We start from the raw sequence: 21,346 nt of genomic DNA, 5'->3' as shown, positions 1-21,346 counted from the left end.
CCGTATCACTCCTGTTGTTCCACATCCTTGTCTGTAGTTTATTTTGTCTGACTTTTTCAGTTTTGTCATTTTGGAGGTTGTGTCATATCTTATTGTGGCTTTAATTTGAACTTCCCTTATTAGTAATGATGTTGAGCCACTTTTAATATATTTGCTATCTGTTTTGTCTTCTGTGAAGGACCTATTAAGTTTCTGGTCTTTTTTTTTTTTTTAATTGACTTGTAGCTGTTCTATGTGTGGATTGCAATCCTTTATCGTTATGTGTTGTGAATATTTTCTTCCAGTTTGTGGTTTGTTTTTTTACCTGTGAGGTGTTTTGGAACTAAAGTTCTTAATTTTAATATCATAAGCTTTATTTCTTTTTTCCTTTATGATTAGTACTTTTTATTGTTTTAATTTGTTTAATCTCTCTTTATCCAAGGGTTAAGTTTTGATGTGAAGTATTTTTAGTTCATAAAGCATTTATTATTATTATTTTGAGACAGAGTCTCATTCTGTCACCTAGGCTGGAGTCCAGTTGGACCATCACAGCTCACTGCAGTCTTTTTTTTTGGACAGAGTCTCGCTCTGTTGCCTAGACTGGAGGGGAGTGGTTTTATCTTGGCTCTCTGCAACCTCCGCTTCCTGGGTGCAAGCGATTCTCCTGCCTCAGCCTCCTGAGTAGCTGGGACTACAGGCGTGCGCCACCACGCCCAGCTGTTTTTTTTGTATTTTTAGTAGAGACAGGGTTTCATCATGTTGGCCAGGATGGTCTCAATCTCCTGACCTTGTGATCTACCCACCTTGGCCTCCCAAAGTGCTGGGATTACAGGCTTGAGCCACCGTGCCCAGCCTGCTTACTGCAGTCTTGACCTCCCAGATTCAAACGATCCTCCTGCTTCAGCCTTCCGAGTTTCTGGGACTAGCAGGTGTGCACATCACCACACCTGGCTAATTTTAAAATTTTCTTTAGAGACAGGGTCCCACTTTGTTGCCAAAGTTGGTCTCTAGCTCCTGGGCTCGAGCAAACTTCCCGCCTTGGCCTCCCAAAGTGCTGGAATTACAGGCGTGAGCCACCACACCTGGCCCATAAAGCATTTATTGTTCTATTTAATAAAGATTAATATTTAGACATATTTTGTAAATTCTAAGATTGATGATTCATGATTTATTTTAAAGTGTTTGATAAATCACAAACAAATGAACTTTTTTTTCAGTGTATCTTGTGACATTTCTAGAATTGGATTGTAGTCAGAAAATGTATTCTGTATGGTACCAATTCTTTGAAATTAGTGTTGTCTTAAATAGACCTATATTGTAATTGACTTTGGCTAAAATCTTGGTGTCAACTCAGAAACTTTTAGGTACCTAGTCACTTAAACTCCAGCTATGCCTAATTTATACCTTAGTTATGAAAAAAAATGTAGACTAGCAGATTATTAGGCTTTTAAAACAGTTAATAGAGTTTCTATTTATTTTCTGCCTCTGGAAACACTTGTGTGTTTTCTGGTTGAAGTTGGGGTGTTAATGTACATTATCAACTTTTGGATTCTGTTCTACCCAAACTGAAGCTTAAAGACAAGTGACTGCCTCAACTGCCAGTTTGTTTTAGCTTAGCTGACAGGCAAGGGGTTCTTGCTGTGACTGCAGCTGCTTTCCTTTCAGTGGCATTTGTTAATTAAGCTGTTTAATTTTGTGTTGCTTTCTCAAGGACTGATTGTTAAGGAAGAAAGAAGATTTTTAGCTTGTGGAACGTTGGGTCCTTTTAGCCTAGTGTTTATTTTGGGTGTCCATTTCATTTTTTTCTCCTCAGAAAGTAGCATTAACCTGAAAATTATCAGAGTTAAATAGTGGGTCAGAAATTAAATTTTATCTGTCTCCTGAATCTCAGGCATTAGTACTTGAAGTGTCTAGGTATTGTGGTTTGTGTAGAGAGGTATTGTGTAAGTGTCTAGGTATTGTGGTTGTATAGTCTATTTAAGAGAAAACGCATTTTATCTAAGAAACAAGACCCAACTTCAAATATTGGCTCTGCCTTTAGTCATGTGACTTGGTAAGTTAGTTTCTGTGCTTCTCAGTGTCCTTATTTATGAAGTATAGTTTTTATGGTCTTAGCCTTTGAGGTTATATGTGCAGTCACTGTGTAGAGTGGTATACAAATGGAAGGTGCTAATGTTATTAATAGTATCTTTAACAGACGTAAGTAGTGTTTTACTATTAAGGGCACAGGTCCTTTCCATTTGTGTGTTTAACCAGTTCTTGAGCTGGTTCATTCAGTTAATTCATTTGTTTGCCATTTAAAAAATACTGTTTTGTGCGTGGTATGGTATTAAATCCTGAAGGTATAGACTTGAGGGGGAGTGAGACTGATATAGTTCTGTGGCATGCACCATGATGTGTGCAGTTGTGTCTTAGCGTGCTCTGGCAATCTGGAGGGTAAGTCCCTCGTGATGCCCAACCTCAGGGGTGGGCAGACTTCCTGTTAAAGGTCGGAGAGTAGAAACTTCAGTCTTTGGGGGCCACATACACACAAACAGACTATCACATATCCTCTCGTTTTTTCTTCCTTTCTTCCCCCTCCCCCCCCCTCAGTGCTTTAGTAATGTAAAAATCATTCTTAGTCCAGGAACCATATAAAAACTGGCTGTTGACTAGATGTGGTGACCTCTTTGTAAAATGTTGTTCAGTGGAAGATGAGAAGGGCATTCCACTCATGTGCAAAGGCATGGAGGTGTGAGAGACTGGGGTTTTGTGGAACTGAATATTTTTATCACATCTGGAGAAATAGGTTGGGTTGGGTAGAGAAGGAGATGCAGTTGATAGTGGGCAGGATCAAAGCAGTTTGCACTTGATTCTGATATAAATTTTTTATGTCCTAGCACAGTGAGAACAGATTGAGATGGTAGGAGGATGGCTGGACTAGAGGCACAAGGGTCAGTAAGGAAGGTAGTAATCCACATTAGAAGGGGAAAAGTCACCCAACCTTTGTCATTAAGGAAATGGCTCACCTGCTGTTATTTAGTAAAGTGAGAGGGATAAAGTTCAGAGGTCGAATTTAGTAACAGTCTATTTCATAATAGACTATATGTTCTTTTAATTATATTGTACAAATAAATGAAGGACTTAAGGGCACAACTGAGGAAATGGAGAGTAGGGATTGATTTGAACCCTGTTTCTAAGTTCATCTACAGGTGTGACTAAGTGAAATGGCAAGGCTGAGAGAGAAGGAATCCAGCGTAATTCCAGGATGGCTTCCAGATTTCTTCTTTGGTGATGAGTTCATGAAGCTCTTTTTGCTCTTTTTTTTCCTGGAATATATTAGTGATTGCTTTGAGGAGGGAACATTGTCTCCTAGGTCCATGAACCCCTAAAATTCTAAGCAGAATTGTGTATGTATGTGAACTGTTTTTCCCTGGGGAGAGAATTCTAGAGCTTTCATCATATTATCAGAAAGGAGTCCAACCAAAAGGAGGAACCACTTTTTGTTAGATTGTACACATCTGGTGTACTCTCAGGGTTTGTGTTGGCAAGGGGAAAGCATCATCCCAATCACAGGATTTTTACTTTAAATGTAATACATCTCAAACTGCCGAGTAAAATGCAAACACATGAAACTGTTTTCTAAGTTGAACTATATCAACCAGCAATTGGAATGTTTTTCCCTAGTTTCTCCTCCTTTCCGAAAGACAAGACACATTTTTGGTACATGGAAAGCCAGCCGGAGACTGACAGGCATGGAATGCTTCAACATGCTATGAACATTAGAGAAAGCTAAAGTTTGTAGAGTATTAGCATATCTTAGTATTCATGTGGCTATGAGAGATGGTGTCACTTTTAGGTAGGATATACCAGTACCGTAAATGAGTGTAGTTTCTTCAGTTGGATTAGAAATATGTGAATAGTGAGTTGTAAGACAATCCCTAAATTGTGCTGTCATGGTGAGCCCTTAGTTGAGCACAGCAGGAGAAGCAGGCGGCTGGTGAGCAGTTGTTGAAATAGGAGCATCAGGCAGATTCATATCGTGTTCTGGAGTCTGCACTGGATTGGTTCATATTTGATGTCAGCATTATTACATGTAATTTAGGGATTACAGACTACAGATAATAGTAGTCCCTGCATAGATTTGATGAACTTAAGAAGCTGCTCCATATGGAGCAGAGAGAACTTAAGAGAAGAGAGAGTGGAAATGGGGCAATCTCTAAGAAAGTTTCTCCTTTCCTGTTGAGAAAAATTGTGACTTCTATTAAAGGCAAAGTGTGATGGGGCAAAGATACAAGAAGTGATGGAATCTAGCAGTGACATAGAAGCCAGAGTGAAAACCTAGACTGATTAAGATGCCACTCTCAGAATTCAGGGTGGGGATAATTGTAATCCCAATGTAGGGAAAAAGCTTTGAATCTGCTTTGCCTAGGTCATGGCAAAGTTTAGGTGGCAAGTTTTGTTTTCTGTTTGGAAAAAATAGTATTAGATCCTAAGGAATTGCCCTGAGAAATCAGGTAGCAGAAATAACTTTAAATGCATGTTGTCAACATGTGGGTTAATTTTTAACAGTACGTGGCTGATTATGGGGTTGGCAAAAAGTTGATGTCTTTGAATCATCTTTCCTATGAGTTCGCCTTTTTGACCATTTTATTGGAAAGCAAACTTTTCTGCTGTTTTGTGTGTGTGTGTGTGTGTGTGTGTGCGTGTGTGTGCCTCTTTTACTCTTTGCTTTAAGTAATCTAGAATTTTAGGGATATATCTAAACTTAGGATCCAAAGCTTTTACTTTAGAGATGAGTAAATAATCCAGAAAAGTCAAATGACCATTTGATGGAGAATCATAGGTGAGCTTACTCTCCAGCCCCATCCAAAGGTCAAGCTTGGTGTTTCCTGTGGCTCAGGGTCCCCAGGTAAACAAAGACAGGGTTATCAAACAAGAGCTTCCAAGAGCTTAAAGATTACCTCCCAGGATCTGGGCAAAGGGCCGAACTTTTCTTTGACCAAGGTGGTTAATCCTTTACTGCATAAGCCCTAGCAAAGCAAATTATTATTTTTGTCATTACTAGGGAATTCAAGAAATTATTATTGCTCTTAGATAGAAGATATGTTGCAACCACATACAGTAACATTTACCACGAAACTGAAAAATTAGAATTTCTACACACAGGTGAGGATGTCTCCAGAAGTGTGTCATACTTGACATCTGTTCTAACATTTCTATCAGGAATTTGAATAAAGAACAGGAGTCACACTGGGAGACAGCTCATTTTTAGAATTTTAGATTTTTAAAATATTTTGACAGGTGGTAATGAAGTGGTGAAATCCATAGGGTGGAAATTGTCAGCAATAAATGTAAAATGGCAGACTTAGTTTAAAAGGAAAAGCAACTGAGAAAGTTAAAGCTGGACAAAACGTGTCTACCTGTGTGCGGAAGACCTGGAAAATCTAGTTGACTCAAACAAGGATTGGCGAACTTTTTTGTAAAGGGGCAGATAGTGAATATTTTAGGTTTTGCAGACGAATAGGCAAAACAAGAATAGTATGTAGGTATTTAAATCATGAGAGAAAACAAATTTCCACAAATTTTCATTGACAGAATTCAAAATATAAAAAAGTAATTGAGGCTGGGTGCAGTGGCTCATGCCTGTAATCCCGGTGCTTTGGGAGGCCGACGGAGGCAGATCACTTGAGGTCAGGAATTTAAGACCAGCCTGGCCAACGTGGTGAAACCCCATTTCTACTACAAATACAGAAACTAGCCAAGCGTGGTGGCATATGCCTATAGTTGCAGCTACTCGGGAGGCTGAGGCAGGTGAATGACTTGAACCCGGGAGGTGGAGGTTGCAGTGAGCCGAGATCATGCCACTGTACTCCAGCCTGGGTGACAGAATGAGACCCATCTAAAAAAATAACAATAATTGAGCATAATTAAAAAAAAATACAGGTCTAATGAGAGGAATGGATTTCTTTTTCTTTTCTTTTCTTTTTTTTTTTGAGACGGAGTCTCGCCCTGTCACCCAGGCTGGAGTGCAGTGGCGTGATCTCTGCTCACTGCAAGCTCCGCTTCCCAGGTTCACGCCATTCTCCTGCCTCAGCCTCCCAAGTAGCTGGGATTACAGGCGCCCGCCACCACGCCTGGCTAATTTTTTTGTATTTTTTAGTAGAGACGGGATTTCACTTGTGTTAGCCGGGATGGTCTCGATCTCCTGACCTCGTGATCGGCCCGCCTCAGCCTCCCAAAGTGCTGGGATTACAGGCGTGAGCCACCGCGCACGGCCTTTTTCTTTTTTAGGGGAGGAGGTGGACAAGTTTGGCTAAATTAGAGTTTGAACTTAGTGTTTGCTATTATCAACATCAATTACAAGTGTTCATCTCTTAATGCTAATCTGCAAGGAGATTTTGCATATTTTATCTTTGAAAATGTCTTAATCCTGACAGGATACATCCACATACTGATAGCAGTTCAGGAGCATATTCATTGCTTATAAGGCATTTATAGAATTCTATAGATTCTCCTTGATAATTACCTTCTAGCATGTCATCGCATTACAGGTTAATCACTTCCTATTGGTGGTTAGATGGAAGCACCTCAGTTGCACAGTTAAATGGATTTTGAAATGTGTAAATTTTCTTTGTACTTGCATCAGAGTTTGAAAAATGCTACTGGAATGTAGCTTGAACCCAGAAAATATATCCGCTGCAAATTTGCACAGTATTGAAATTTTGCTTTTTGTTTTAACTTTTGACATATAAGAAGTACATAAAGAAGCTTTTAATGCAACTTGTGATTCAAATGTTAGCTGTCATTGAAATGACTTCACTACAGTATAAGTTCCTCATATAAGTTACTGTTTTCCTTTGTAAGCTTAGGTTGAATCCATTAAGAAACATCAAGTCTGTAGAAGAAATTGATTGCAGAGCTATTCAGCGTTTGGTAACAGTGTTAACTGAAGGAGGTTCTTTTAGAAAAATTTGAGTCTTGACTCTGAGGTCATAAAGTTACAATAAAACCTACCACTGTCCGTTTAACTGCTGTGTGGTAGGACAAGTCAAGATACTCAGTTTCTATTTCTGACAAATTCAAGAAACTGACAGTGGTTAAGTCTACAAGAGCTAATGAAGTTCACTGTGGATGCTACTGGTCCAATAACACCTGACAGATTTAAATACTTTCTACGTAGTACTTGCTGATGAATAACCGTCACACTTTCATAATTTTTGTAAATTTGTGCAGTGAATCATTTTTCTGCTCCCCATATATTTTTACTATCACCAGTTGTCATGCATCTTAGCACATTCCACTTCAGGTTGTACTAAATTAGTGTTTGTTCAACTTTGAAAATATTCTTTCTTGTAGTTCCACACCCACTGTTCTTAGAGACTAATTTTTTTGTTACTTCAAGCTTGGGATTGACTCCTTGAATAAACAGTTGAGCAATGTCAACAACCAAGGAAAATCATTCAAAAATTATTATTTGCCTTGTTTTTGACTGACATTGATGTTCTCCATATCCTCAACTCTTTGAGCAACTGTTCTTACTGAAAAGCTTATAGTCTTAAGCAAGTTTTTTTGTTTTTTTGACATATTTCTTTGTCTGTTGTAGTCAGACATGTTTGTCTGTTGTAGTCAGACAACTTAACATGGTTAAGTTACCCACATAAGATGGAGGGCCATTTATGGTTTTGAGCAGAGAAGTGATGACATCTGATTGAAGTTTGACTTCATTTACAATGTTGACGATAGGCATCAGAGCAGCAAGATTAGAAGCAGGGTACCTGTCAGGTGGCCGTTGAGTTCATTTGAGTGAATGGTGATGATGGCACAAGTCCTGGTGGTGGTGGAGGATGTGGAGCAAAGTGGACAGTTTCTGGGCAGATTTGCCTGGAAGAACTGACATTATTTGCTGACAAGGTTGAATGTGGAGTGTGAGGAATAAAAGAGACAAGGATGACATCCATTGTTTTTTGGCCTGGACAACTGGAAGGAGGGAGTTGTCAAGAACTGAGATAGAGAAGAGTGTGTAAAAAGGTTTGGAGGGGAAAGATCAATATCTGAGCTTTGAAATGTCTCTTGGACATTTTTATTCGCTTAATTGATGTTTCTCTTCTCTAAGGATCTAGAAGCTGGTCCCCAGCATAGTGTATCCATCAGGATTTGGTCAGGAAAAGAGAAGCTGCTCTAGACACTTTTTAAAATACACAGAATTATAGTCCTTCACTACTGTTGGAAGGGTTGGAGAGTTGCAGGTCAAGGAAGCAGCTCTTTACAGTGTGTGCTTCCCTGGAGCTCATCTGAGATGGGCAGTGGTCTCAGAATTGAAGCTTCTGCTGCAGTGGTTGAAGTGGATGGTTCTTGGAGTCTGTCTCCGAAGCTGCTGGGAATTCCTAGTAGGAGCTGCCCTATCTTGGTCTTAGTTTCTGAAGTAGGTGAGTTATTTTTTTCTCCCAGCACATCCACCTGCAACTGCCTCCAGAGGGTAGTGTTCTCTTTCATCTTACCAGGCTTGCACGAGTTGCTCTTATTAGTTGACTCTAACCCTGAGTTGTAGCAGCTTGGGATTTCTGGGAAATGTAGTTCTGGCTTCCCTTTGTCACACAGGTGAATGTAGAAGGTGGTGGTAATGGTGCAGAATTGACAACAGTCCAGCACAACAACCAGGCAACTGGATTTTCAAGTGGGGATTTTGGAAGAAATCTGAGCTAGAGTTAGCATAAAGGTAGCTTTTAAAGTGAGCTTGCCTAGGAGGTGAGCATAAATAAGAGAAAGGACAGAGTCTTGGGGAACTCTAGAATTAACAAGTTTGCAGGAAGAGGAAGAACAGCTGTAGAGACTGGAAAGAAACCACCTGTGAGGTGAGAAGAAAACCAGGAGAAGATGGTGTCCTGGAAACCAAGAGAAGGGAAGCAGGAATAATTACCTGTCAGTTGCAGCTGACAGAGGAAGTAATATCTAAGTATTGACCATTGGATTTAGCAGTATTGAGGTCATTGGTAATCTTGGATAGAGAAGTTTTGGTGGAGAGGTGCGATAAAGGGAAGATAACTGGTGATAGCAAGTATATTGTATGTGTGCTTGTTTATAAGATTATTTGTATAATAGCTGTTTTAAAGTCTTCGTGAAATAATTCTGACCTTTGTGTCATCTTAGTATTGGCTTGTCTTGATTTTCTTTTTCCATGGGAATTGAGATTTTCCTGGTTCCTCCTATGCAGAGTGAGTTTGGATTGTATCCCCCACTTTTTGGATATTATGTTAGGAGGAGACTGTGGGTCTCGTTTAAATATGCTGATTTGGTGGTGGTTTGAATTCTATTCCTCCCTCATCCACCTGCTACTGTTTACTTTTCAGAGTCTTCAAATAGCTTCTGCAGTTATTCTGTTCAGGCTTTCTAGTTGCTTTCGAGAGGAGTGACAGGGTGCAGTGTGCTTGTTTTTCCTTATCTAAACCTGAAGCTGTTCACTTTGCAAACTGCTTCTGTTACTCTGGTAATGGTCACCAGTTTCAGCTGGGCCATGATGCCCAAATGATTTTGTATCCCTGATTAGTTATCTCTCCCAGTCCCCATAGGAGTTGCTGCTTGAATTATTTCTTGAATTTGGTTTATAGATAGATCCTTTTTCTGGTATCTGTTCCCATAGAGTTTCTTTTGATGTCTTTCTCAGGTAGACAACATGGCCCTTATCATATACCATGATAGCCATTAGTTCTCTCAAGTATGATAGAAGAGTTGTCTTGTGTTGAATGTATTGACTATGCCTATTGATTAGTTTAAGTAGAATAGTGTCTCTTTGACATTTTAAGCCTTTCACACAATATAATTTTGTGGGGATAATTTTTACAGTGCAGAATAGAACAGTGGTGAAGCGCACCAGCTATAGACAGATTTTTTCTTTGCATTCATATCTGATCTTTGCTCCCTGTATGATGATGACCAAGCTCCTTAACCTCTCCAAATCTGTTTTTTTCTCATCTGTTGAGATTATTGTAAATTGTAATTCTTTTGTAAATGTGATATATAGTTCTTAGTGCATGGCTAGTCATATAAATAATTAAAAATGATTTTTTTTGAGGGGGGCAAGATCAACTCGATGTTCATAAGTACAGTTCCTAACAATGTAGTTATTTCTGCTGTGGGAATTTAAGGGCTAATCTTCATCATTCCCTGATTTATATTGATCTAAAAACTGCCAAACAGTTTATATTCGTCATTTGCTATGCATCCAAAATGGGCAAGTTACTACCGTTAATACTGCTTTTTCAAAATTCAGTAATTTTATAGCCTCTTTTCTTTTAGGATATTGGGTTAGTCAGTAGCTTAGAACGAGTTAGATGGCAAACGCTGTGCTAAACACCAGTGCAGAGATAGTGAATGAGGCACAGTATTCCCACCTTTGAGCAGTGCCGGTCTAGTATTAGAATACTTTTGGCTAGAAAATTATTTTGAAGCATAAAAGAAGCTTTTGTTTGCTTGGGTGATTTTCGTAACATATTCACATTCTTGATACATTTTGGTTTTTCAGAAGGTTACTTCTGGCCTGTGTTTTTTCAGAATATTGGTTGCAGCTTGTGTTAAGTGCAGGAACTGTTGACAGACTGAGTTTAGAAGAAGGGAAAATTGGTATAAAGTGGTTGTGTATTTTGAACATTGGGGAGTTTCATAGATGAGTTAAATTGTTAGGGTATGGGTTAAGAAATGTTGGGTTTAGGCCGGGCACGGTGGCTCATGTCTGTAATCCCAGCACTTTGGGAGGCCGAGGCGGGCAGATCACGAGGTCAGGAGTTGGAGACCAGCCTGGCCAACATGGTGAAACCCTGTCTGTACTAAAAATACAAAATTAGCTGGGCGTGGTGGCAGGCCCCTGTAATCCTAGCCACTCAGGAGGCTGAGGCAGGAGGATTGCTTGAACCTGGGAGGTGGAGGTCGCAGTGAGCCGAAATTGCACCGCTGCCTTCCAGCCTGGGTAACAGAGAGAGATTCCGTCTCAAAAACAAACAAAACAAAACAAAACAAAAAACAAAGAAAGAAAGAAATACTGGGTTTGAGCCTTGTTTATTTAGCACTTAGCGTCAAACAGACATTTTCTTTTCCAGGGGCTCATCCTACTTGTTTAATTCCAGCCAGATAACTTATAATTTGTCATTATGTCATATTGAACATTACTTAGCTATGGTAAGAACTTGCTGTCATGCTTGCTTTGGAAAGCCCAGATCATGTTTGTTGTTTTAACAATATTATGTAGGTAATTTGGGAAGCAAGAAGAGCAGCATGATTTTGAGGGCTGATAAACCAGCATTTGAATCCCTGATCTCTCCCTGCTTTGCTGTGTGACCCTGGAAAACTTAGTAACTTCTTTAAGTCTCTTTCCTTGGATGTAAAGTGGAAAACAATTATAGTAACCAGTTGGGGCTGTGAGGAGTAATGAGCTAACGTAGACACTGCACACAGGAAGCTGCTATTGTTATGATCAGGATTGTTATTTGGCAGTAGTGAGAAATGAATGATAGAAGGCTGGCCAAGTTGGATTGTGCATTGAAATGAGAACATTGAAAGCTAGGTGGTGAAAGGAAATATTCTACATGATAATGAAGCACAGATTTAGTGTGGTATGGAACATTTTAGTTTGCAGGTTAGAAAGGGAACAGGGTTCAGAGCAGCCCAAGCATCTATTTATACCTGTCTTAAAATACACTCATTCATGCAGAAAGGGTAGGGAATATCCATCTTAAAATATCTTCAGAGTTGAGAATGTGAAGATAAACATATATATCATTGTATAATAAGCCAACTTTAATTTTTCTTTATTCATCTGGAGAAAAAGAATTTAACACTTTTAATTTTATAATTTGAGAAATAGCTACTTTATACTCTGTTTGAACTAGTTCCAATTTTTATGCTTATATTTTATCAGTTTCATAGTTACAAATAGATTTCTATTCTTTTTTTTTTTGAGACGGAGTCTCGCTCTGTCGCCCAGGCTGGAGTGCAGTGGCCGGATCTCAGCTCACTGCAAGCTCCGCCTCCCGGGTTTACGCCATTCTCTCGCCTCAGCCTCCCGAGTAGCTGGGACTACAGGCGCCCGCCATCTCGCCCGCTAATTTTTTGTATTTTTTAGTAGAGACGGGGTTTCACCGTGTTAGCCAGGATGGTCTCGATCTCCTGACCTCATGATCCGCCCGTCTCGGCCTCCCAAGTGCTGGGATTACAGGCTTGAGCCACCGCGCCCGCCTAGATTTCTATTCTTAGTAAAGGTGGATTAAATCATGGAATAAGGAGAGTTAGGATTGAGGAGAGTTAGGATTGAATATGCATTAAGTTGCCTGTTGCTAAAATAGCAAGTGGGCAGTAAGCCTAGTGTTGATAGAATGGAGGCTTGTAACTTGCTTAAATTCTCCTTAAACTACACAGAATAAAACATAAAGCAAAAAGTGATTATCAGAATGTGACTAAGGTATGTGACTCAGTGCTAGTGTATCCATTCATTTATTCATTAAGTCATTCATGCATCATATAAATGTTTATCGATAATCATGTGCTCTAGATGCTGTTTTAGATAATGGTGCATACTGTTGGGTATACAATGGTGAACAAAAAGCAGATGTGGGGAGTAACTGGGATGGTTTTTCTTTGCATGTAATGAAGAGAAGAAAGCCACTTCCAAGAATGTCAGAGTAATTCAACAAGTGATGTGTTTTAGGTTTACACTCCTGATAGAAAGGAGGCAGGAAAGGCAGAGTGCATGGAAAGAAGAAATGCTTCCAACTGCAACCAACTGGAGCTTTTTAGACCTTTACTTTGGTTTTAATTAATAGTGCTTAAGTTGTTTACCTGGTGTGTAGGTCCTGAGGCTGCGGAGCTGAAAGAGATTGTCACTGTCCCAAGAATCTTTTTCTTTTTGAGATGCAGTCTTGCTCTGTCACACAGACTGGAGTTCAATGGTGTGTTCTTGGTCACTGCAACCCCCGCCTCCTGGATTTAAGTGATTCTCCTGTCTCAGCCTCCCAAGTAGCTGGAATTATAGGTGTGTGCCACCATGCCTGGCTAATTTTTGTAGTTTTAGTAGAGACGGGTTTTTGCCATGTTGGCCAGACTGGTCTCGAACTCCTGACGTCAGGTGATCCACCCGCCCCAGCCTCCCAAAGTGCTGGAATTACAATCGTGAGCCACCACGCCTGTCCTAGAATATTGTTGTTTACTTGGAGGAGGAGGAGACTGACAAAAAAGGCAAAATTTTAATGACCACTCTAGTAAGCTTCACCACAAGATTCCTTTGGGGTAATGGTCATGTCTCTGGTACCGTGTGTGTCCAATACCTTGTGCAATGCATGGCTTGTGTCTGTCACTGAATAACCTATATTGAGTGAAGAAATGCTGTGGAGTGCAGGAGAGGGGCATCTAATCTGGGGGGAGACAAAGCAGCTCCCACCACATATACATCCAGTTTAGCCATGGGAAGAAGATCTAGGTAGAAGGAGCAGCAGATGGCAGAGATGTGAGAGAAAGTACAAGTTGCTGTGTAAGCTGACAATAGTTTAGTTTTGCCAGAGTGTAGGATTCATAGGAGGCAGTGCTGAGAGACATTAGACTAGAGAGTTAGATTTGGCTTGACCAGTAAGGGTCATAATAAAGAGTTTGGATTTTGTTTTCTTTAAAAGTGACAGTGTTTTTTTCCTAAACAGTAGAAATCAGGTTTCCTAATGCCCAGGCCAACACTCTTCATATTACATGATGCATGCAGTGTCAAAAAAGGGTTATTAGGTCTTAGGTTCCATATCCATTCATGATAGCAGGACCATCAAAATTTTGTAAAGCCATTGGTGAACATTCTGTCTTTTGGAGATAAAGAGGATATAGGATAAATACTTGTTTTCTTGGGAGTAAAGAATATGTAGTTGAAACTCATTAAAGGACAAGCAAGGTCTGAGTGTTTTTGAATTTTTTTTTTCCTGAAATGATGCCAGGAATGTATAGTAGATCTCTGTACATTAATAAATGAGAAAACGTTTACATTTGCATATACTGTTGCTAGCATTATACTTGGTTCTGAAAAGTGATAAATGAGAAATGGTCTCAGTGGCACATGCCTGTGATCCTAGCACTTTGGGAGGCGGAGAGAGGCCAAGGCGGGTGGATCGCTTGAGTCCAGGAGTTTGAGACCAGCCTGGGCAATATAGCAAGACTCCCGTCTCTACCAGGAAAAAAAAAAAAATTAACTGGGGCGGAGGGTGGTGCCCACCTGTGGTCCCAACTGCTTGGGAGACTGATGGAGGAGGACTGCATGAACCTGGGAGGTTGAGGCTGCATTGAGCTATGATTGCACTGCTGTAGTCCAGCCTGGATGAGAGTGAGACCCTATTTTCCAGAAAAAAAAAAAAAATTAGCTAGGCGTGGTGGTGTGGCTGAGGGAGGCTCAGGTGTCTGAGGTTACAGTGAGCTAGGCTCTCTTCACTGTGCTCCAGCCTGAAAGATAGAGCAAGACCCTGTCTCTTAAAAAACAGGTAAATTATTGATTATGGTTCAGTGGACTGAATCCTGTGGTAGAAACATTCATGTGTAGGGTAGTGCATCCACATCAATCTTGGGTGGGAATAGGGCCATGGAAGGCAGATTTTTGGTTGCACTTGAACTGAACTTTGAAGGATGATTAGGAGTAAGCTGGGTTGGGGAAGGGAAGAACCTTGCAGGCAGAAGGACTGGCATAAGTTAAGGCTTGTTTGTAAGAAATAGCATGACACATTAAGGGAAGTTGAGGTTTTTCAGGATGACCCTACCATAGAAAGGGAATGAGCAAGTGATGGAAAATGAGCTAGGAAGCTAGTGGTTTGGTTCTGTTCTTTCTCTCTCCTTCTCGCTCTTAATCCCCTAACCCCCAACCCCCGCCAAGTTCTCCTCTTCCCTGTTCCCCCTGGAATATTCTAGTTGGAATGGGATGGTGAGAAATACTGCGATGAGGAAGAGGTAAAGGCTTGGAAGGTATGCTTTGATGCCCCAGATAAATGTCAGCAGAATAGGGAACACAGTTGGAAAATTGCTTTTCAAAGCAAAGAATTTCTAATATCCCTGAAAGTAATGAGAGCTATTGAAGACTTTTGAGTGGTTCACATAATTTGTTTTAGGAAAGGTCACTCAGGTAGGTACTGGTGAAGAAGCTGAATTGAAGGGGGCACTGTAATAAAGTAGATCAGTTAAGAGGTTTTGTTTTGCTTTTGTTTTTGCAACACCGTAACTTGAACTAAATGGTTGGTCATGGGATTGGAGAGCAGGGATTTTAGGGGTGAGAGATCAGTGAGGTGAAAGTGTTAGATTGGGTAACTGGTCATGGTTAAGGACAGGATTTTTGGGGTGAGACACCTGAATTTGATTTTTAGCTTGGCTTTTTATTATTATGTGACTTTGGAAAATTAGATAAACTTCTAAATCTGAACTTCTGGAAATGTGTAACAGGAATAATTCCTTGAGAGGTTGAGGACTGAGTACTCCCAAGACTCTTAGCACAGAGTATAGCTCGTGGAAAGAATTAGTTAAGAGAAGGTGCTATTATAAGCTGTTCATTGTTATAGGGTATATATTTTTATAGGAGGAAGAACATATATAGGCTGTATTAGAGGGAGAGGCGAGGCCTTAAGGTTCATGCATATTGGTATCAGTGGTCTGTTACAGGGCTCAGGAAACTGTAGCACATGGGCCAAATCTGCTTTTGTAAATACGTATTTATTGGGATGCATTCAAATTGTTTATATATTGTCTATGGCTGCTTTTGCATTGCAAAGGGAATATACTTAAAGAATAAGGTCCCCAGGAGAGTACTTAAAGGGCAAGCAGAAGAAGCGTAGGTAGGTTGGGTGGGGGGACCTACAAGGGCCAGGAAGTTTGTAGGATTGCCATGAGTGAGAAGTGTTACAAATGCTGGGAAAGGAGGGTGGACATTCTGTGGGGTTTTGTTTTTTTTTGTTTTTTTTTTTTTGAGACGGAGTCTAGCTCTGTCACCCAGGCTGGAGTGCAGTGGCCGGATCTCAGCTCACTGCAAGCTCTGCCTCCTGGGTTTACACCATTCTCCTGCCTCAGCCTCCCAAGTAGCTGGGACTACAGACGCCCACCACCTCACCCGGCTAGTTTTTTGTATTTTTTAGTAGAGACGGGGTTTCACCGTGTTAGCCAGGATGGTCTCGATCTCCTGACCTCGTGATCCGCCCGTCTCTGGTCCTCCCAAAGTGCTGGGATTACAGGCTTGAGCCACTGCGCCCGGCCTTTTTTTTTTTTTTTTTTTTTTGACGGAGTCTGGCTCAGTTGCCCAGGCTGGAGTGCAGTGGTGTGATCTTGGCTCACTGCAAGCTCCACCTCCCGGGTTCACACCATTCTCTCGCCTCAGCCTCCTGAGTAGACGGGACTACAGGCGCCTGCCACCACGCCCGGCTAATTTTTTTTTTTTTCAGTAGAGACGGAGTTTCACCGTGTTAGGATAGTCTCAATCTCCTGACCTCGTGATCCACCTGCCTCGGCCTCCCAAAGTGCTGGGATTACAGGTGTGAGCCACTGTTCCTGGCCTACTTTTGTTTAAAAAATATGTATGTGTGTAACCACATTCAGGTAAAAAATGATTGCCAGCCTTTTACTCCCTTTCCCATCATCTTCTGTGACAGTCATTTCCATTAAAAAAAATAATTTTACTCCATATTGTCTCTAAACATTAGGATTAACTTTTGTATAGTTTTAAACTTTATAGGAATAGAATTATACTGTATATATTCTTTTGTGACAATTGATCTGTGACAAATTGACACTGTAGAGCAACAGGGAAGAGACACTTTTTCGGTAGATGGTGCTGGGTCATTTGGGTTTCTGTATAGGGAAAAATAATTTGCTTCACACAATAAAAAATTTCAAGTGGATTTATAGATATGAAAAGATTAAATAAAACTGGTATAACGGCGTTTAATAGAAATATATTGTGAGCCACATGTGATTTTAAATTTTTCTAGAAGCCAAATTTAAATAGGAAAAACAGATAAATTAATAATATTTTGTATTTAACCCAGTAATGCTCAAAGACATTTTAATTTGCAAGTAATTTAAAAATTATTAGTGTATTTTATTTTGGGGGGCAAGGATACCATAGTTTTAGCAATTCAATGTGTGTTTTACACTTAGTCTCAGTTTGGCCTAGTTACGTTTCAAGCGCTCCTTAGCACGTGGCTAGTGGGTACTGTGTTGGAGAGCATAGTTTTAGAGGATAATGACGGATAACATCTTATTATCTCTGGACACAAAAAGCAACCATAACAGAAAAATCGATGAATTGTGCTACATTAAAGTTAGGACATCATAGTCTTCAAAAGACATTATTAGGCTTCGCGTGGCTTCTGTAATCCTAGAACTTTGGGATGCCACAGCAGGAGGATTGCGTGAGCCTGGGAGTTCGAGACCAGCCTGGATAACATAGTGGGACCCTGTCTCTACAAAAAATTAAAAAAAGAAATTAGCTGGGTATGGTGGCATGCACTTATTAGTCCCAGCTACTCAGGAGGCTGAGACAGGATTGCTTGAGCCCAGGAGGTTGATGCTACAGTGAGGCGTGATCATACCACTGTACTCTGGCCTGGGTGACAGACACTATCTCAAAAACAAAAAATTATTAGGAGAGTGAAAGGCAAATTACAGAGTGGGAGAAGATATTGGTAAATCTTAGTTCTAACAGAGTTTACATAAAAAATACGTAATGTGTCAAGAAAAAGGTAGTTCACTCATTAGCAGGATGGACAAGAGACTTTGAACTGCTATTTCATGAGTGATAGATGAAATAAAATTTATCACTGGATTTGTCTTTTTCTTTTTGTAATTCTGTTTTTGATTTTTATATATGAGTTACTTAACGACAGGAAATGCATTAGGTGATTTCATTGTTGTACAAACGTCATAGAGTGTACTCAGCAAATTTAGATGGTAGCCTACTACATGCCTGCGCTATAAGGTAAAGCCTATTGCTCCTAGACTGCAAAATTGTACAGCATGTTACTGTACTGAATATTGTAGGCAGTTGTAACACAGTGGTAAGTATGTGTGCATCTAAACATAGAAAAGGTACAATGAGGATATGATACAAAAGATTAAAAAATATGCCTGTATAGGGCTCTTACATGCATGAATGGAATGGAGCTTGCAGGACTGAAAGCTGCTCTGGGTGAGTCAGTGAGTGCGTGGTGAGTGAATGTGAAGGCCTAGATTATCAGTGTATACTACTGTAGATTTTATAAACACTGTACACTTTGGCTACACTGTTTATAAAAATATTTTTCTTCAGTAATAACCGTAGCTTACTATAACTTCATAAACTTTTAAATGTTTTTAAACTTTTGACTCTTGTAATAATACTTAGCTTACAACAGAGACACATTGTATGGCAGTACTATATATATATATATTTCCTTTAATACAGGATCTTGCTCACTATCTCAGCTCACTGCAACCTTCCCTTCCCAGGCTCAAGTGATCCTCCCACCTCAGCCTCCCAAGTAGCTGGGACTGCATGCGTGTGCCACCATGCCCAGCTGATTTTTTCTATTTTTTTTGTAGAGAGGGTTTCACCATGTTGCCCAGGCTAGTCTCAAACTTCTGGACTCAAGCAATCCACCTGCCTCGGCCTCCCAAAGTGCCGGGATTATAGGAGCGAGGCACTGTACCTAGCTACTATTTTCTTTATATCCATATTCTATGAGCTTTTCTGTATTTAAAAAAAATTTTAATTTATGATTTGTTTGTTTGTTTTTGAGATGGAGTTTTGCTCTTGTTGCCCAGGCTGGAGTGCAATGGCATGATCTCGGCTCACTTCAACCTCTACTTCCCGGGTTCAAGTGATTCTCCTGCCTCAGCCCCTGGAGTAGCAGGGACTACAGGCATGTGTCACCGTGCCTGGCTAATTTTATATTTTTAGTAGAGACAGGGTTTCTCCATGTTGGTCAGGCTGGCCTTGAACTTCTGACCTCAGGTGATCTGCCCACCTCAGCCTCCCAAAGTGCTAGGATTACAGGTGTGAGCCACGGTGCCTGGCCTAATTTATCGTTTTTAAACTTTTTTGTTAAAATGAAGACACAAATACACACATTAGGGTAGACCCACACAAGGTCAGGATCATCAATATCAATATCTTTCGTTTTTCTTTTTTTTGAGACGGAGTCTTGCTCTGTCACCCAGGCTGGAGTGCTGTGGCCGGATCTCAGCTCACTGCAAGCTCCGCCTCCCGGGTTCACACCATTCTCCTGCCTCAGCCTCCCGGGTAGCTGGGACTACAGGCGCCGCCACATCGCCCGGCTAGTTTTTTGTAGTTTTTTTTAGTAGAGACGGGGTTTCACCACGTTAGCCAGGATGGTCTCAATCTCCTGACCTCGTGATCCGCCTGTCTCGGCCTCCCAAAGTGCTGGGATTACAGGCTTGAGCCACCGCGCCCGGCCAATATCAATATCTTTCACCTTCGTATCTTGTCCCACTGGAAAGTCTTTGGGGCAATAACACATATGGAACTGTCACCTCCTAGGTTAACAGTGCCTTCTGGAATACCTCCCGAAGGACCTGCCTGAGCCGTTTTACAGTTGTCGTCATTGTTTTTAGATAAGTAGCGTGTACTCTACAATGATAATTAAAAGTGCACAGTAAATAAATAAGTCAGTAGCATAGTTGTTTATCAAGTATTATGTACTATACGTAATCGTATGTGCTAGACTTTTAAACGACTGGCAGCACAGTAGGTCTGTTTTCCCCAGCTTCACTAAAACACATGAGTAATGTGTTGTTTCCCCCAAGTGGCTTTTTTATTCCTTCCCCCCTTCCCCGCCCACCCGTGTTCTCTATTGTGTTACAGAATTTTCTCACGTGTCTGGTATTCATTTCCTTGTGGTGAATCAAAAAAATTCTTTGGAAGCTTTAGTAAGTGGGTTCAGCCTTTTGACTCTGACTTTTGCGTCAGGATATTCTGGATGACCCATTTGTTGGGAAATCCCCAGTGTTGGTATCTTTAGATCTTTCTTCTTAGACTTATCAGGTTCCTGCAGGGTAAAGACCTGTCTGAAGTTTGGCAGGAGAGTGCATAGGGGGTGGTGGAGGAGCTGAAATGTGTGTTCAGTGACTAGATCGACCTCTGTTTTGTACAGTGGGGCAGGGTGGCTTTTGTCTAAGGATACTCTCCTTTTCCAGAGAGCCCCCAGTCTTCTGTCATGGTTGGGGAGTCCCATGAAGGCATGGTGTTGAGACTTTAGCTGCAACGTAGATAGTCTTCACCCAACCTTCACCATCCTTTATGCCTCCTCCTTCTTTACCCCTTGTTCTGTCTGCATTTAGTGCTGCCAGTTCTGAACCTTCTCCCGACATGGCTGTGGAAATGGAATTGGTTCTTAGTGTTTTTGGCTGCTGGCTTGGTCTGGCTGCATTGGGCCTGCTGAGTCATTTGCTATGCTTCCAATCTTTTAGTTTGTTTCCTCCAAGTTTTTCTGTTTTCTTGTTTGTTTGGTTTCTGTCTTCAGTGTTAGAGGCTTTTCTTACAGCTTCAAAAATTCTGTTACTTTTTCTTTCATTTCTCCCTGGCCCGTGGGTTTGGTTTTTAAATTTATCTTTTTAATATGTCTGTATTAGTTTGTTCTCATACTGCTAATAAAGACATACTTGGGACTGGGTAATTTATAAAGGAAAGAGATTTAATTGACTTCACAGTCCCACATGGCTGGGGAGGCCTTACAATCATGGCAGAAAGTGAAGGGTAAGCAAGACATGACTTATACACGGCAGCAGGCGAGAGAGAGTGTGTGCAGGGGAACTCCCCTTTATAAAACCCTCAGATCTTGTGAGACTTACTCGCTATCATGAGAAGAGCATGGGAAAGACCTGCTCCCATGATTCAGTTACCTCCCACCAGGTCCCTCCCACAACACATGGGAATTATGGGAGCTACGATTCAAGATTTGAGTGGGGACACAGCCAAACCATATCTGTCTCTTTTGTATAATTTTAGCGGAAGTGAAATAGATATGTATATTCTGTTTACCATCTTCCTCTGAATTTGTTAGCTTTTTTATTTTTATTTTTATTTTTTTTGGAGACGGAGTCTTGCTCTGTCACCCAGGCTGGAGTACAGTGGCCAGATCTCAGCTCACTGCAAGCTCCGCCTCCCGGGTTTACGCCATTCTCCTGCCTCAGCCTCCAGAGTAGCTGGGACTACAGGCGCCTGCCACCTCACCCGGCTAGTTTTTTGTATTTTTTAGTCGAGACAGGGTTTCACCATGTTAGCCAGGATAGTCTAGATCTCCTGACCTCGTGATCCGCCCATCTCGGCCTCCCAAAGTGCTGGGATTACAGGCTTGAGCCACTGCGCCCGGCCTGTTAGCTAACTTTATGTCAGATTAAT

At 40.9% G+C, this 21,346-nt stretch overlaps 1 protein-coding gene across 3 annotated transcripts in view; it reads left to right on the top strand.

Moving 5' to 3' along the window:
* Nucleotides 1–21,346, top strand: part of PTK2 (protein tyrosine kinase 2) — a 366,245-nt gene that overhangs the window by 22,611 nt on the left and 322,288 nt on the right. The window lies entirely within an intron of this gene.

This window comes from Trachypithecus francoisi, unplaced genomic scaffold (assembly GCF_009764315.1).
Source record: "Trachypithecus francoisi isolate TF-2019V2 unplaced genomic scaffold, Tfra_2.0 Lachesis_group7, whole genome shotgun sequence".
Lineage (NCBI taxonomy): Eukaryota > Metazoa > Chordata > Mammalia > Primates > Cercopithecidae > Trachypithecus > Trachypithecus francoisi.
This window is presented reverse-complemented; position numbering and strand designations above follow the sequence as displayed.